The 16,800-nt window shown below is 32.7% G+C and overlaps 1 protein-coding gene across 1 annotated transcript in view; it reads right to left on the bottom strand.

The window, feature by feature from the left end:
- Positions 1–471: 471 nt before the first annotated feature.
- The window catches only part of LOC124364433, a 32,989-nt gene continuing 16,660 nt past the window's right edge, over positions 472–16,800 (bottom strand). Inside the window, exons 7-8 of the mRNA XM_046819927.1 lie at positions 5,016–5,151; positions 472–875 (exon numbers count right to left, since the gene is read on the bottom strand). The gene's annotated coding sequence lies outside the window, so the exon portion shown is untranslated. The remainder of the gene's footprint in view (positions 876–5,015; positions 5,152–16,800) is intronic.

The raw sequence follows: 16,800 nt of genomic DNA, 5'->3' as shown, positions 1-16,800 counted from the left end.
GAGAACTGAGTTTGAAACCGACACAGCAAGTCATAGATCGGGGCCTTAAAGCGATCAGGAATCCTAGATAGTTTAATTTCATATACGAGTAGGTATTACAGAACAGACGGCAGAGGCACGTGCCAAAATTCTTTACAGTTGACCGATTACAAATTCCATTTTGGAAACATATGTGAAAAATTTAAAATTCACACTGTCTTCTCACTGAGATTAATATAACTAGGACTAACCAATACAACTTGCTAATTCTGCGTAAAGTGAAAACAAGACTGTGAACAAATGGTTCCAACGGAATTGTTTAGTTTTATTCTTTCTGTGTATATCTTGTACAAAACACATCTACGAAAAGCGTAGAGTTCTTATTGCTTCCAAAGTACACAAATATAGAAACTCTTTTTAAGTCAACAATCTCTTTTCAAAAACTGCGTTTGGCTACTTTTACCTGGTAAAAGGTTGAAAAATCACAATGGGTATATTTCAATGATTTTATTCCTTCATGAGCGGTTGTTACATATGTGTGAATGTATCTTCATCTCCTGTCTCTAACAAATTATCCGTGACAACATCAGCGGGACCCTCTTTGACCTTCTAAACCATCCAAACTCTCAGAGTGGAGCTGGATATGATGGTATACACTCTAACTTATTACCATCCAAACCACTTACAGGACAGATAAAATACCATCCCTTGTGCGAATGGTGTTACTGTTTCGACTGAGTGTCTTTCTTTGTGGGATGAGTCCTGGAATCGGTGATATCGCTGTCGGCAACGAAGAATAAAAAAACACCAACGACAGCCCAAGTTGACAGGATTACCACCTGGGTGTGTAGGCCGACGTGGCTACACCAGTAGAAACTCGTAGCGACCAGCACTGCCTGCAAATCCATTTTAATAATGAGTGACGTAACAACAATGAGTGGTTATGTTCTGTGAAGGTACCTATTCTACTGATCTGGAACCAGCAACATTGTTCTGGCTCAGATGAGGTGATGGAAAATACGACAATCCAACTGGACCAAGTGTGTGAATGCAGGAGTGTACTTTGAAGGGAAAACATGAGTAAAATAAAATTACTGTACCTATTTTCAATCAATAGCAACTGACCAAGTCTGGGAACTTTTGGACTCTACCTCATATTCAAATCCTAATTTCAAGTGTTTGTGCTTGGAGCCTCAAGAATAAATGAGAATCCCACAGTAAAAAATTGTATTACATTTTGAAACAAAACCTATATTTCTCTACAGTTCACCAATTACCAATTTTGGTAATTATATTAAAACTATTAGAGTGTTTGCCTCACAGCCAAGGTCTAGGAGATAACTGGGATAACCCCCAGAGGTACAGGAAGAATCCAAAATCTCTAGTAGAGCTTGCAGCAGATGTCCTGGACAGACAACCTCTGCCTGACTGCATGTACTGGGGAATCGAGGAGGTCATCAACTGGTTACAGAGCACAGTCAAGTTACCTCAGTACAAGGTGAATATCTTACAATATCGTACAAGGCTATCTCTGATAACTGTTATTTGAGTTTAGGAAATGCTATCTGTAACTGGTACACATTTTACAAATCTATGTTAAACTTCTTAGTTTGAGAAATTGTTGTATCCATAGACGTGTAATGTTATGGTTGTATACACTGTTTAATCTACAAGTACTTCATACGTCCAGTGAACAAGTAAATTGTGGCACACTTTATAGCGACAACCTTTGTTAGTTACTTTTTGTAGTTAAAACCAATTATATGTTTGAGTGCAACTTGTATTAAAATATTTCTGAAGTGGGTATAGCTATTTTTATCAATGTAGCACTTATACTTTACTTCAATGTTACAGAGCAATTAAGTGGGGCAATTGATTGAAACTTAGTCCTTAACAACATTATGCTTGAAAATAACAAAATAGTAACCATCTAGAAGTATTTTATTATTACTTTTCAAGTAATAATAAAAGAACCTTCAAACTTCTTGTATATGGAAAGTGTTATTGAATTAATTTATCACATTAATGTTATTGTTTGTTGGTTGTTATTGTGAATTATTAATTGTTTATTCTTATGTTAACCTTTCTCATGCCACTAATAAATCAATTAACTTTCCTGTAACGCCAAGATAAGTCAAAGAAATTTGTTTCTTTAAGTTCAGAGCTAATTTTTATTATAACTAAATTATTAAAGGTAAAAGCAAAAAGAGTATAAAACAGGGCATTTTACTAAAAATTAGCCTATTTATTGATACAAAAAAAGAACTATTTACAAAACTGTTTATTTCAAATAAATTTTAATTTCATTTTAAAAATGTAATTATACTGAAAAGTTAAATATTTCAAACTAATCACAACACTACAACATGATGAAGAATAATAACGAGATATGTAGTAGACGTGCACTTGTGATAACCAAGAAAGTAGTAATGCACGCCATGTATATGTTTGGTTATGGCTCAGTAGGACACAGAACTGACAAGCAGGTGGTATAGTAGTTAGACACAACTCCCCCTGCCGCAGAGTAAAGGTCGTTTATAAATACTTCCTTGGTGATAAACTCAGAGCGTGCACCACCATTTCGAAGGCCTTTTGTCAACTAAAAAAACTCTCTAAGAGACATAATCGGATATAACTGTATTTGGCGTTTTGGTCAAAGTCTACCACTCTAATATATCCCTCTGCAGCATGGGAAGGTTTAAATACCTAAATATAAAATAGATCAAACAGACCTAATTTTTAAAATATTTCACACCGTCTTTAATAAAATATATTTATTACAGTATTTTACAAGTTCAATTTAAAGTACAATTTGTTTGTAGTTTTTATGTGTAAGACTATTTCTCCAATTTGACAGAAAACATTTAACATCTCATTCTATCTAGGCGTGTTTCAAGAGAAACTTTGTGACTGGACGCTTACTGATTCTTCTGGGACCAAACCACTTGGTAAAGATGAAAATTCAAAAGTTGGAACACTTGCATGTAAGTCACTCTAGTTACTGATTTATACTCTCAATATGTTTAAAATTAAGTTGATAATTTGCTCACATGTTTGTTGATGATGACTACCTCTCTTATAAATTATTCATACAATTAGGACTATTTAAAAGTATATGTATATGACGTTTGCAAATAAAAAATTTAAGCTCTAATTTGCCATTAATTTTTTATTTACTCATTAATTTCTTCATTGATCAATGCCATAAATAATCCTTACTTATAAGTTCATAAATAGTGGTTAAACCAGAATGCAAGAGATCTCAGATTCTAATTCTACAAAGCTTGAGCTCCCAGCAAATTTTGTACCTATGAAAGGAAGGTTTTAATAATCTATTGATAAAAAACTGGTAAGACGTATCATTCATATTCAAATCTGTTAGTTGTACAATTAATTATCTATTTCCAAATATTTTAAAAGTGAAATACAATTAACAGTTTTCTCGGCGCAATAAATATAAAACAATATAATCAATAACACTTATCTTTTTTAATACTGTATTTTTCATCACATCTAGGAATTGACTAATAAAGTTTAACATCTTACAAGTACAACAGAACTGTTACAGTTATTAAATGTTTTTATGTATCACAAAAAAACCAAACAAGATTTTTTGAGAACTGGTATTTGTTGTCTTCTTTGAGAGAAAAACTATGTCATACGTAAGTATATGTTAACGAATCAATGGATACAATATTGAGAATCTATGATTAGTTAGCCAAATATTCTATCACGTGAATGTTTTTCCTTTTTGAATTTTATTAACTGTATAGGTCACAAAAATTGGTGAATATATATACATACTCAAAATATAATATATAGTGAAGAAATTTTTGATGTGGTGAGAGGATGAGGCTTATATTTACCAATTTGGAAGGTCATAGGCCTACATTTACCTTCTTCCTGACATTAGAAACATAAAGATGGCCATAAACGGAAACTTTGGTGCTGACTGTGCACTTTACCAACAGCAGAAATAGAGTTCTAGGCATAAAATTAAATTAAATTCTAACTTTCACAGAAAATACAAGATGAGATACAAAAGCTGTACCAAGTGCCTTGCCCCACATATGCGAGGGACCTGACCTTGCCATCATTGAATGGTACATAATACGACTGGAACACCCTGTATTACCGATACATCGCGTGAAAGTCACCTCACCGCGCTATATTACACTCCGAGTATTGGCGCATGACCAAGATGATGAATGCTAAGGAGGAACCTGCGTGTCGCTGGCTTACGATCGCCACTGGACAGGATATCCACAATAAGGTATGTTTATAATCTTTTGTAATTTGGTTTTCTCTTTATTAATTCTTTTCCTACAAATTTTCTCTGCATAAGTTTCCTACATTTTTTTAATTTGGGAAGAAAAATGTGTAAACACAATACTATATTTTTAATTTATGGTACATACTATCTGCAGTAGAGCATCGATAAACGAACGTACAATAAAAATAAACTTAATAAGAATACTAAAATTCAATACTCGACTTTTTCACTCCAAAATCTAAATGAAAAGCTACAGTATGTTTGTAAAATCAAGTAGAAGAGAAGGTGGATTGAATAAATTAATTTGTATTTGGATTTAAACATTTTTATAAACCTATCAAGGTTATATCCTTCTATGGAAAGATTCAAGATCTTGGAAAAAATGCTAGACAATTTTTTCATTTTACTGATCATAGTATTTAAAAAACTACAATAATTTATATTACGCTTGTGTTTTTCAGGTGTTGATAGCAAGAGTACAATCCTTACAGACTGTGCTATTACATGCCTATGTTCCAAGAGAACCACTACACACCCACAACCATCCTAGTGTACTATCTCGACGGAGATCCTCTCACATGGTGAAACTTCAGAATAACGCTCACTACACATAGTAAAATAAATATCAAAAATTCAAATTTTTTAAATGAAATAAAACATGATTTAATCTATGATTCTGATTTTTTTTAAATCAGCTTTTGGTTTTATGTTACAAAAAAACTTAAAGTCATGTATATTTAACTTTATGCTATACATACAGTACCTCTAAGACTGTTGTATCTTGCAGTTAGGTAGGCATAGGCATATAAGGCAGATGGTGATGTAAATGTGTCGTAATTAATTCTGAATGTTTCTCCGATCTGTTGAGCCTTGGTCCTTAATCTGCTCACAATAATTTGCTGAAAACACATGTCAATATCAACCTCCCATCAGATAAATGAACAAAATATTCATTAATGTAACACACTAAGACTTTGCTGTACAAATTAAATAAACCACTCAAACACCTGAGGTTTGCAACTTTTGGAATGATATTAATGTGGCATATATAACGCTTAAACAGTGCAAAAATATTTGATTTCAACCTTTGTAATTATTGGTAAAATATGTAACGATAATGTACTACAATATATATTCATGGTAAGACTTCTATTTTCCAATTAAAATATTATTTTTTTTTAATACTTCAAAAAAATAATTTATGATATTTTTCCTTTTAAATTAATTACACCCAAAATACAATGCACTGACTTAAAATGTTTGTGTTTTTATTCTTAACAAACATTAAATAACATATATGGAGATACATATACTTCAACTTCATATTTTAGATTCCATCTTAAACCCTTGACTGCTACTAAGATCCCACTTTGTGTTCAACTGCAAACTACCCGTTATCTTGTTGTTATCAAATCGGACACCTCTAGTTTATCGACCCATTTCTCTAGTTCCAATATTTAGTAAAATATTTTAATGCTGATTTAAAAGAACAATTGTATAGTTTCCTCTTCAATAATAATCTTTTCTGAAAAAGAACAGTTTTGCTTCCTTCCTAAAAAGAACACAATAAAAGCAGTAGAAACAATTAGTAAATAATATTTTACATAATTTTGAAAATAAATTACTACCAGCAGTAACGTTTAATTGATTTGAGTAAAGTCTTTGACTGTATTAATCATGAGCTACTGTTAAAAAAGCTTACAGGTTATGGTATAAAAAAAACAAATTAAAGTTATTACTTTCTTATTTACCTGATAGAAGACAAATGGTGGTTCAAGGTGAAAATACGTCTGCTTTTAAAATAAATTTCGTAGGGGTCTCACAGGGAAGTGTTCTGGGACTTTTTTGTTCATTATTGCTGTAAATGATTTTTTTTTCATAATATTTCATGCGTCTGATCTAAATGCAGATGATACCATCCTACTAAATAACAACAAAGATTTAAACCCTCTCTTAACATGGGAAATAAAATTCTGAAAAGTGGCCTTGGAGTGGTTTCAAGCAAATAGATTGAAAGTGAACCATACAAAAAATGGAACACATTTATATTTTCCCTAAAAACAAGTAAATACAAGCACTAATGAATCTGTTACACTCAGTGGCGTATATAGAAAAAATATTTGTGCGGGGGCTGAAATACCGGGGGGGTCTGGGGGGTATGGCATACTCCCCAGTAGAAGGGGGTCCGGGGGGCCTCCCCCGGGAAAATTTTGCCAATTTAAGTCTTAAAAAACACATGGTTTAAGGTTTTTGGCATGTATAAACGCTAAAATGGAAAGAATGAAAATCACTCTTTCGGAGAGATTTTTAAGTTTTTCATGGCGAGTTTTCCTTCTTTTTCGAGCAGGTTTCACTTTTTTCCATTTTAGCGTTATTATGTTTATATAGAAGGACCTGTATCCTTTGTAGGAATATTATTTTTGTATAAAATTAAAATTCAAAAACTTAAGTGTCTGCTAGTTTGGTAGTTTTCAGTTGTTAAAATAGAAAAATAATAGAGGCTATAAAGTCCTATTTTTTAAAATCTTTGGTTTAAAATAGTTGTTATACAAAGAAATATATTGTCCTACGTATCTAAAACACAACACACCACAATATTATAAGTTTGAAACTAATAAATGTTGACTATATACTATATTTATTTTAGCAATTGAATTGTTATTTTAGTTTTTTTTTAATTTTACCTTAATGAAATCAGAAATAGTAATTTCAGTATTGCACACAATTCAAATATTTATATCGTTAAAAAACTAAAATCTCAAAACAGCCTTCCAAGCTACAATAACCAGTTATTGTAGGCCTACTTTATGAACTGTTACAAGGGAAGAAAATTAAATATAGCTAAAAGTATTCATGAAACACTGTTTATTGTCATTTTACAAAACAAATCCAAATTTCTAGACTTCAGTGAAAATTGTTTTAAAACTTCCTCATCAGTTATGGTAATGTTCTCTATGAATAGATAAAAGTGCAAGACCATTCAACCTGTTTTCCGAAGTTGTGTTTCTCAGATACGTTTTAAGTCTTCGGGAGAGATGAAAAGCTCCTTTCTGCAGAAGCCACTGAAACGGGTAAAACCGCTAACAATTTCAAAATATTAAACCATGTTTGGGAAATAGTCTTTATCACATTTTTCAAGAGCAGAAATTGCAGTTTTTGGCAAACTTTCTTTTTCTTCACGATTCCACTTTTGTTTCCACAGTAGAAATTCCACTTCGTACCTCTTCTCTGAAAGATAGATCTTTTTCATAAAACGTCAGGGCAGGTTCCAGGGATGAAAATTCCGTTTTTAATGCAGTGCTCAGGAAGAACATTCTGTAGTGAGTCGATTACTTCCCTGTGGTTTTTTAAAACGCTCCTGAAGTGAACAGCAGAAATCGTCAAGGTATGGTATATACACTACACGCCCGGTAGTATTCTTCCACGTTTGTATAAGGAGTATTGCAGCGATTAGTTTGCTTGCGACATGTACGGGGGGTTTCCTCTTTGATACCTAATTTGTCAGTGCTTACTTTTAGCTCACTGAACAAAGCCTGGAATGTCTCTTCTGCTTTGCTTCGCCTTTCCTTTACTAGTTCCAATACATTGGAAATCTGTTTGTTGGCTTGAGCAAGATCTATATCTTTCTTTTGGAGCATCTCTGAAAGGCGGATAGTCAAAGAAAGCAAGTTGTTCAAAATAAAAAGACATGCAACAAACTGAAAACTGGTCACGGAGGCAATTAGTGTGTGTGCTTTTACAGAAGCTTCTGCAGTCGATTCTTCTTCAATAGTTGATAGAGCGGTAATTATAGGCTCCAAAGCTTCTTTAAACATTATAACTGAATCGTGGCGTTGCACCCAGCGAGTCTCACACAGACATATAAGTTTTTTTCTTTTCATCTCAGGGCAGCATTCAGAAATACTTGACTTAAGTATCGCAGTTCTCTTAGCTGACTTGTGAAAGAAACTACACACCTCACTGATGACACCCATACAATTCCTTATCATAGGGATTTTTGATGCATCAGATAGACATAAGTTAAGAGAGTGAGAGGAAACAATGTGTGTATATGGCTGAGGGTACTTTTTCACTTATGTATGCTTGTAACCCCTCTGAACTGGCCACTCATGACAGAAGCCCCATCATATCCTTGACCACGTAAATTGTTTTTTAAATCAAGTCCAAGACTGGTTAGACTTGACATTAATGTATTGGCTAAACCTTGACTGTTACATCATGCACGGGTACAAAAGCCAGAAAATCTTCCCTAATTTTAAACAATTCCTCGTCAACATATCGGACACAGAGGGAAAATTGTTCAATTTGGCTAATGTCTGTTGTCTCATCTGCTAATACTGAATAAAATACAGATTTTCTCACGTTGGATACAATTTTTGACTGTATTTGGGAACCAAAAATACCTATAATTTCATTTTGGATAACAGAACTAGTATACATAGTTTTGCCACCACCAGTTTCTAGCTGTGTTTTAAGATTATTGTTCCCGTAATTAGCCCTGTACCTTAATAAAGAGCGAAAATTACCATCATTTTGTATAGGCTCGTCAAGATCCACTCTTCCACCATCACGATGCCCTCTAAGAGCAATTTTGTTGCCTTCCACAAAATCTAATTGTCTGGATTATCTGTATAATTCTATTTTTGTTTTCCTGAACATTCATTTTTCACTGCATGTTGATACTGTTTATCACACTTTTCTGTTTTTTCCATGTACTAAGGATTTTACGTCTTCAGCCATTAACATTGCAGTTTTATGATATTGTTTATTTTCATGTTGCATGAAAACCTCCCTAGCTTTCTTAAGCTTTGTAGTAAGTGGTTTTGATACTAATACTCCTAAACTCTGATGGTTTCCTTTCCCACCTGTGTTGTGTGAGAAAAAAACACAATATTTTACACAGGGCCCCTTCCTTTGCTTCCGAATAAGCTAACCATTTGAAGTCTTCCAACCACTTATATTGAAAACTTCTGTTATTTTTCAACTTTAGGAAATTCGTAACTACGTTGAGGCTTCCAACAGTTCTCATAATTGGAAATTTTCTCTTCATTTTGAATTGAAAAGGAATTGAGGAGCAGTAATGACCAATATCATTGATATTGTGAACTAACAAAGTGTGATTACTCTCGTTAAGGTTATGTTCAATTTCACCTGTGTGTGATCCTTGATCTCAACAACGCTTGCCAGTTGATGTAGCACAAGTGGAGGGACTCGGTGTTATTTCAAACGATGTCTGCTCGTCGATCTCAGACGAAAACACGTTTTTTCTTCACGAAAAAAGCTTGAATCGAACTCTGTCTCTTCATTTTAAATGTTTAATGTAGCCTATGTACTTCACACGTAAACTGTCAACTATAAAGTAATCAGATCATGTTTAAATAACGCGACAACAAAACATATCACTTGATAACAGTCACTACAATCACAGCACATATGCATACAGCACTTAAAATGTCACCACGGGTGATACGCACTAGACAACAGCAGACAATGGCGTGGTAGTGCGGAATGAGGTCAGGTGTGGTGGGAGTGGGTGGGGGGTTGTAGGAGGAGGAGGGTTGCTAGGCAGCGGGCCGCGGCAACACGTCATCGTCATATACGCATGCCTGGCGCTGGCACTACACGAGCGGCCGACGCGACAGTCAGGAGCGTCCAGGCTACCTCGCACTCTTTACAGTTGCAACGCTTATTTGCATGCTTACAAAATATTAGTAATTTTCAACCTCTGAAAAAAATAAATATTGAATATTGTTAGGTATCATAATGTATTCTTAAAAATTCCACTATAAACTATAATACTAATGTAGTCGAAAGTATAGAAGCACAGCTTATTGAAAATAAAAAATAAATTATCGTAAATAAGTTATAATATTTTTTTTGTGTTTCAAATTTCGGGGGGGGGGCTCGAGCCCCCTGAGCCCCCCCTTATATACGCCCTTGGTTACACTATTGGGGTATTGGTTTAGACAGTAAGCTAAGCTGGGATTATTATGTTCAGTGTTTGTGTACAAAATTATCTTGTGTTGGTCTTTTATTACCTTAATTAAGAGAGTGTATTAGGAAATGTTACTTAGCTCGTATTATGCATTTTTTCATTCTCATTTGAGTTATGGAACAACTCTTTGGGGAAATAACACAAGCTCAGAAAGTGTTTTCATCTAGCAAAAAAAATGCATTAAGAATTATAAAAAATGTTTCAGATTGTGAATCATGCTTACAGACTTTTAAAGAACCTAAGTATTATGACCTTTCCCAGTTTATTTATGTATTGTTACCTCATTCAAGTCAAAGAAAACTTAGATAGCTTTACAGTTAGACAAGGACATTCATTTGCTTAGAACTAGAAAAAAATATGCTTCATTATCCCTCTATTGGATTGGAGAAAAACAAAAATGTTTTCTCATATTTAAGAATAAAATTTTTCAATAAGCTACCACAAGAAGCATGGACTGTCCTCTTCTCAGATTTCAAAACTATACAAGAGACATGGTTGAAAGCACATGCTCTCTATCCATTAATGACAACTTGGCCTGAGCTCCTTAAAATTTAATATTTTTATTGGTCTGAGTTACTGTTGTCTGTAAATATTGCTTGTTTCTCTATTTTTATTTATATATCTGTATACAATTTTAAAACTATATTTGACTATCTATGATGAATAGTGTATGTCCTTGTTTTTATATGTACATATGAAACTATTGCATGAGTATTTTATAAGTACCGATGTACATATCATGTACAATAATAATTGAAAAATTCATACTGTATGAAGTATCGTTGATGATGTCGATTACATTATGTAAATGTCTAAAGACAAATAAAACAACATTTTGAATATTACGTTTCCAAACAGCTGCTTCGATACATGGCACATGACTGCTGTCAGATGATAAACATTGGCATCTAGTAGTGTTTATTTGAACTACTACAAATATCCCACCGTTTGTGCTGTTTAATTGCTACTATACTCTGACGGTCAACTAAAGAATCACCAGGAAAGCAGCACATGGTGAAGTTTTTACCTGGATGTTAGAAACAGAACATTATTTTTTTTTTCTAGCTGTTTTAACTGTGTTTTTGAAGTTCCGACTGCAAGTTTGTTTTATTTTCTATATTGATTGTTCAGTCAGTGTGCCAGGAATTAGTTGTGATTATAAGGACGTTTTATCAACTTTAGATTTGCCTAGATGCGTTGTTATGAGTTTCGGCTTTAGCACTGCACCTTTCTGATGGCGATCGGAACATAGACTCAATTGATCACCCATGGCCTGACGGCAGTTTGGTCAATGAAGATATCACCAAAGATCATTGTGGTGGGTGAGAAACACTCTCATTTGCACTGACTGTAAAAACAGCTCTGTGCATGGCAAATAAACCTGGCAGTATCCTATACCGACATTCGCTGCAAACTCGTAACTTAAAGAGTTTAAACTCTTTTTATTTTTGTTTTAATCATCATTTAAGTGAATGTGATGTTTTTATTTATTAACAAATGATGAATATGAAAAGTATTTATAACATTATTCTCGAGTGTTAAAATAATTATGTTTTAATTGTCAAAACCAGCATTAAATATTTTATGTGTGAAAGGAAATGATTAATAAAGTAAGGTAAAGCTCCTTGTTTCATTATATAATATAGTCAAATACAGGAGAAAAGTACAACTAGCAATACAGTTTCTAGTAAAATCGCTTGATCAGTGAATAAACAAAAAACCTAATCATAAATATTTATTTTGCTGTTTAAATCTCAATATCCATGTTGTGAATTTATCTTGGAACTCTGTTACTAACTATCACCAATTATATTACACATAAAACAAAAACCAATTGTCCATGTTGAGTATTTTTCACAATTGTGTGTGAATCGTCCGTTTGGTCCTAACGTTAAGAAGCTATGATCAGCAAACTTACTATAATGTAGAATACAGCAGTCTGCAGTTTCTTTGTGATGGTGAGAGGAGTAGCTCGAGAAGCTTGCCTCATGTTGTAGTTCCGCAGAAGATATCTTGTTGGCTTTTGCTCCGCCAATTTCAAAATAGTCTTGGAATGCAAACATTGATGATTAGATCAAAGTACAATTTATGCATTCATTAATAACAACCAAAGTACATGAATGAGATTTTATTCAATGTATTGTAAACAAAGAAAAATCCAACAGATTGATTAGACACATTTATGACTTTAAATTTTTGTTTTGACCTCCTAAATTTGAATCCAGGATTAAAATTAACAGGTTGGGATTCAATCATTAAGAAATAAATGTAATGAATAAGAGAGGTCTTACTGAGTTTTCTTGCAAAAATAATATCTATCAGATTCGATCTAAGCACATGGCCGGATTTATAAAAAAATACAGGTCCCTACACTCCACCTGTGGTGTGGGCCCTGGGCTCATGGTTTGGGGGATATGAAATAAAGGTGCCCTGTACAGTCACAATCAGGTATGTTGCCTGTATCAGGTATGTACGTACAACATAAACTTACTATCTAATGATAATAAAACATGGCCCAGTGACATTATTTTGTAATTTTAACTGCGGTGCGGATACATAGGTGTGTGCTTATGTGGCCTATGCTAAATCCGACCCTGCCCAGGCAGACTAAATATGTATGGATATAGTCAAAAAATCTAAATTTTTGTGAGTATGATTAATAACAAGAGTGACAATTACAACCTTTAAGTTCAAAATAAAAAATAATTTATTTTTAGTTTTATAGTTTTGTTTTGTTAAATGCTATACCCTAGGATATATTTAACATCTATTGTCCTTTTCATCTTTCCAAATTGTTATTATCATTTTCCACAGTATTGCTAATTAGCTTATGTATGTCAAGCGACTCTTATGTTTTTAGTACTTGTAAATCAAGATTAACAAATTGACTGAATCCTGCATTATTGTCCCTGGTGCTTTAGACAAAACTCGAATATTACTTAGTTTCATTAATTCAATTCATATTGGAAGTCTTACAAGCTGTTCCTAAAAAACTCATTTTCTTCTACAACTAGTTCGGTGTAGGAAAGATTGTCACAAAGAGTTCACAGGTAGTTCATTACTTTCAATTAATAATTTCCAATAATGGATGATATATAATAAAGATTGTATTAATTTATTTACACATTCTTATCAAGACCAGACAATAATTACACAATTTGCTAACCTTTTACCTTTTATATACCTTTTACAAGAATATAATACTGACATTGTAAATGTTGAGTAGCGCATGGTGGTGAGAAGTGGTTATTCTTCTGCTGTTATTGTACCATAGAGGATGATATACCCCTGCGAACAATGGTATCATGACAAAGAATGTTCAAACTTTAGAATAACGCTCACTATACATAGTAAAATAAATATCAAAAATTCAAATTTTTTAAATGAAATAAAACATGGTTTAATCTAAGATTCTGATTTTTTTAAATCAGCTTTTGGTTTTATGTTACAAAAAAACTTAAAGTCACGGATGTTTTAAAACTTTGTGCTATACAGTACCTCTAAGACTGTTGTATAGCTTGCAGTCAGTTAGGCATAGGCATATAAGGCTGATGTTCATGTAAATGTGTCGTAATTAATTCAGAATGTTTCTCCAATCTGTTGAGCCTTCCTGGTCCTTAATGTGCTCACAATAATTTGCTGGAAAACACATGTCAATATCAACCACCCATCAGATAAATGAACAAAATAAAAAATATTCATTAATGTAACACACTGAGACTTTTCTGTACAAATTAAATAAACCGCTCAAAAACCTGAGGTTTGCAACTTTTGGAATGATATTAATGTGGCATATATAACACATAAACAGTGCAAAAATATTTGATTTTCAACCTTTGCAATTATTTGGTAAAATATGTAACGATAATGTACTGCAATACTTATTAATGGTAAGACTTCTATTTTTCCAATTAAAATATTATTTTTTTTAATACTTCAAACACATAATTTATGATATTTTTCCTTTTACATTAATTACACCCAAAATACAATGGACTGACTTAAAATGTTTGTGTTTTTATTCATAAAAAACACATTAAAATTACATTTATGGAGATACATATACTTCAACTTCATATTTTAGATTCCATCTTAAACCCTTGACTGCTACTAAGATCCCACTTAGTGTTCAACTGCAACACCCGTTATCGTGTTGTTATCAAATCAGACACCTCTAGTTATCGACCCATTTCTCTAGTTCCAATATTTAGTAAAATATTTTAATGCTGATTAAAAAAGAACAATTAATTGTATAGTTTCCTCTTCAATAATAATCTTTTTCTGTAAAGAACAGTTTTGGCTTCCTTTCTAAAAAGACCACAATAAAAGCAGTAGAAACAATAGTAAATAATATTTTTACATAATTTTGAAAAATAAATTACTACCCAGCAGTAACGTTAATTGATTTAAGTAAAGTCTTTGACTGTATTAATCATGAGCTACTGTTAAAAAAGCTTACAGGTTATGGTATAAAAAAATAACAAATTAAAGTTATTACTTTCTTATTTACCTGATAGATTACCAATGGTGGTTCAAGGTGAAAATAAGTCTGCTTTTAAAACAAATTTCGTAGGGGTCTCACAGGGAAGTGTTCTGGGACTTTTTTTGTTCATTATTGCTGTAAATGAGTTTTTTTTCATAATATTTCATGCATGTCTGTTCTAAATGCAGATGATACCATCCTACTAAATAATAACAAAGATTTAAAACCCTCTCTTACATGGGAAATAAAATTCTGAAAATTGGCCTTGGAGTGAATCAAGAATCAAGAACCCTCTCTTACATGGGAAATAAAATTCTGAAAAAGTGGCCTTGGAGTGGTTTCAAGCAAATAGATTGAAAGTGAACCATACAAAAATGGAAACACATTATATTTTCCCTAAAACAAGTAAATACAAGCACTAATGAATCTGTTACACTATTGGGTATTGGTTTAGGACAGTAAGCTAAGCTGGGATTATTATGTTCAGTGTTTGTGTACAAAATTATCTTGTGTTGGTCATTTATTACCTTAATTAAAGAGAGTGTATTAGGAAATGTTACTTAGCTCGTATTATGCATTTTTTCATTCTCATTTGAGTTATGGAACAACTCTTTGGGGAAATATCACAAGCTCAGAAAGTGTTTTCATCTAAGCAAAAAATGCATTAAGAATTATAAAAATGTTTCAGATTGTGAATCATGCTTACAGACTTTTAAAGACCTAAGTATTATGACCTTTCCCAGTTTATTTATTGTATTGTTACCTCATTCAAGTCAAAGAAAACTTAGATAGCTTTACAGTTAGACAAGACATTCATTTGCTTTAGAACTAGAAAAAAAATATGCTTCATTATCCCTCTATTGGATTGGAGAAAACAAAAATGTTTCTCAATTTTAAGAATAAAATTTTTCAATGAGCTACCACAAGAAGCATGGACTGTCCCTCTTCTCAGATTTCAAACTATACAAGAGACATGGTTGAAAAGCACATGCTCTCTATCCATTAATGACAACTTGGCCTGAGCTCCTTAAAATTTAATATTTTTATTGGTCTGAGTTACTGTTGTCTGTAAATATTGCTTGTTTCTCTATTTTTTATTTATATATCTGTATACAATTTTTAAAACTATATGTGACTATCTATGATAAATAGTGTATGTCCTTGTTTTATATGTACATATGAACTATTGCATGAGTATTTTATAAGTACCGGATGTACATATCATGTACAATAATAATTGAAAAATTCATACTGTATGAAGTATCGTTGATGATGTCGTTTACATTATGTAAATGTCTAAAGACAAATAAAACATTTTGAATATTACGTTCCAAACAGCTGCTTCGATACATGGCACATGACTGCTGTCAGATGATAAACATTGGCATCTAGTTAAGTATTTATTTGAACTACTACAAATCCACCGTTGTGCTGTTTAATTGCTACTATACTCTGACGGTCAACTAAAGAATCACCAGGAAAGCAGCACATGGTGAAGTTTTACCTGGATGTTAGAAACAGAACATTTTTTTTTTTTCTAGCTGTTTTAACTGTGTTTTTGAAGTTCCGACTGCAAGTTTGTTTTATTTTCTATATTGATTGTTCAGTCAGTGTGCCAGGAATTAGTTGTGATTATAAGGACGTTTTATCAACTTTAGATTTGCCTAGATGCGTTGTTATGAGTTCGGCTTTAGCACTGCACCTTTCTGATGGCGATCGGAACATAGGACTCAATTGATCACCCATGGCCTGACGGCAGTTTGGTCAATGAAGATATCACCAAAGATCATTGTGGTGGGTTGAGAAACACTCTCATTTGCACTGACTGTAAACAGCTCTGTGCATGGCAAATAAACCTGGCAGTATCCTATACCGACATTCGCTGCAAACTCGTAACTTAAAGAGTTAAACTCTTTTTATTTTTGTTTTAATCATCATTTAAGTGAATGTGATGTTTTTATTTATTAACAAATGATGAATATGAAAAGTATTTATAAACATTATTCTCGAGTGTTAAATAATTATGTTTTTAATTGTCAAAACCAGCATTAAATATTTTATGTGTGAAGG

This window comes from Homalodisca vitripennis, chromosome 6, assembly GCF_021130785.1.
Source record: "Homalodisca vitripennis isolate AUS2020 chromosome 6, UT_GWSS_2.1, whole genome shotgun sequence".
NCBI classification, from domain to species: Eukaryota; Metazoa; Arthropoda; class Insecta; order Hemiptera; family Cicadellidae; genus Homalodisca; species Homalodisca vitripennis.
This window is presented reverse-complemented; position numbering and strand designations above follow the sequence as displayed.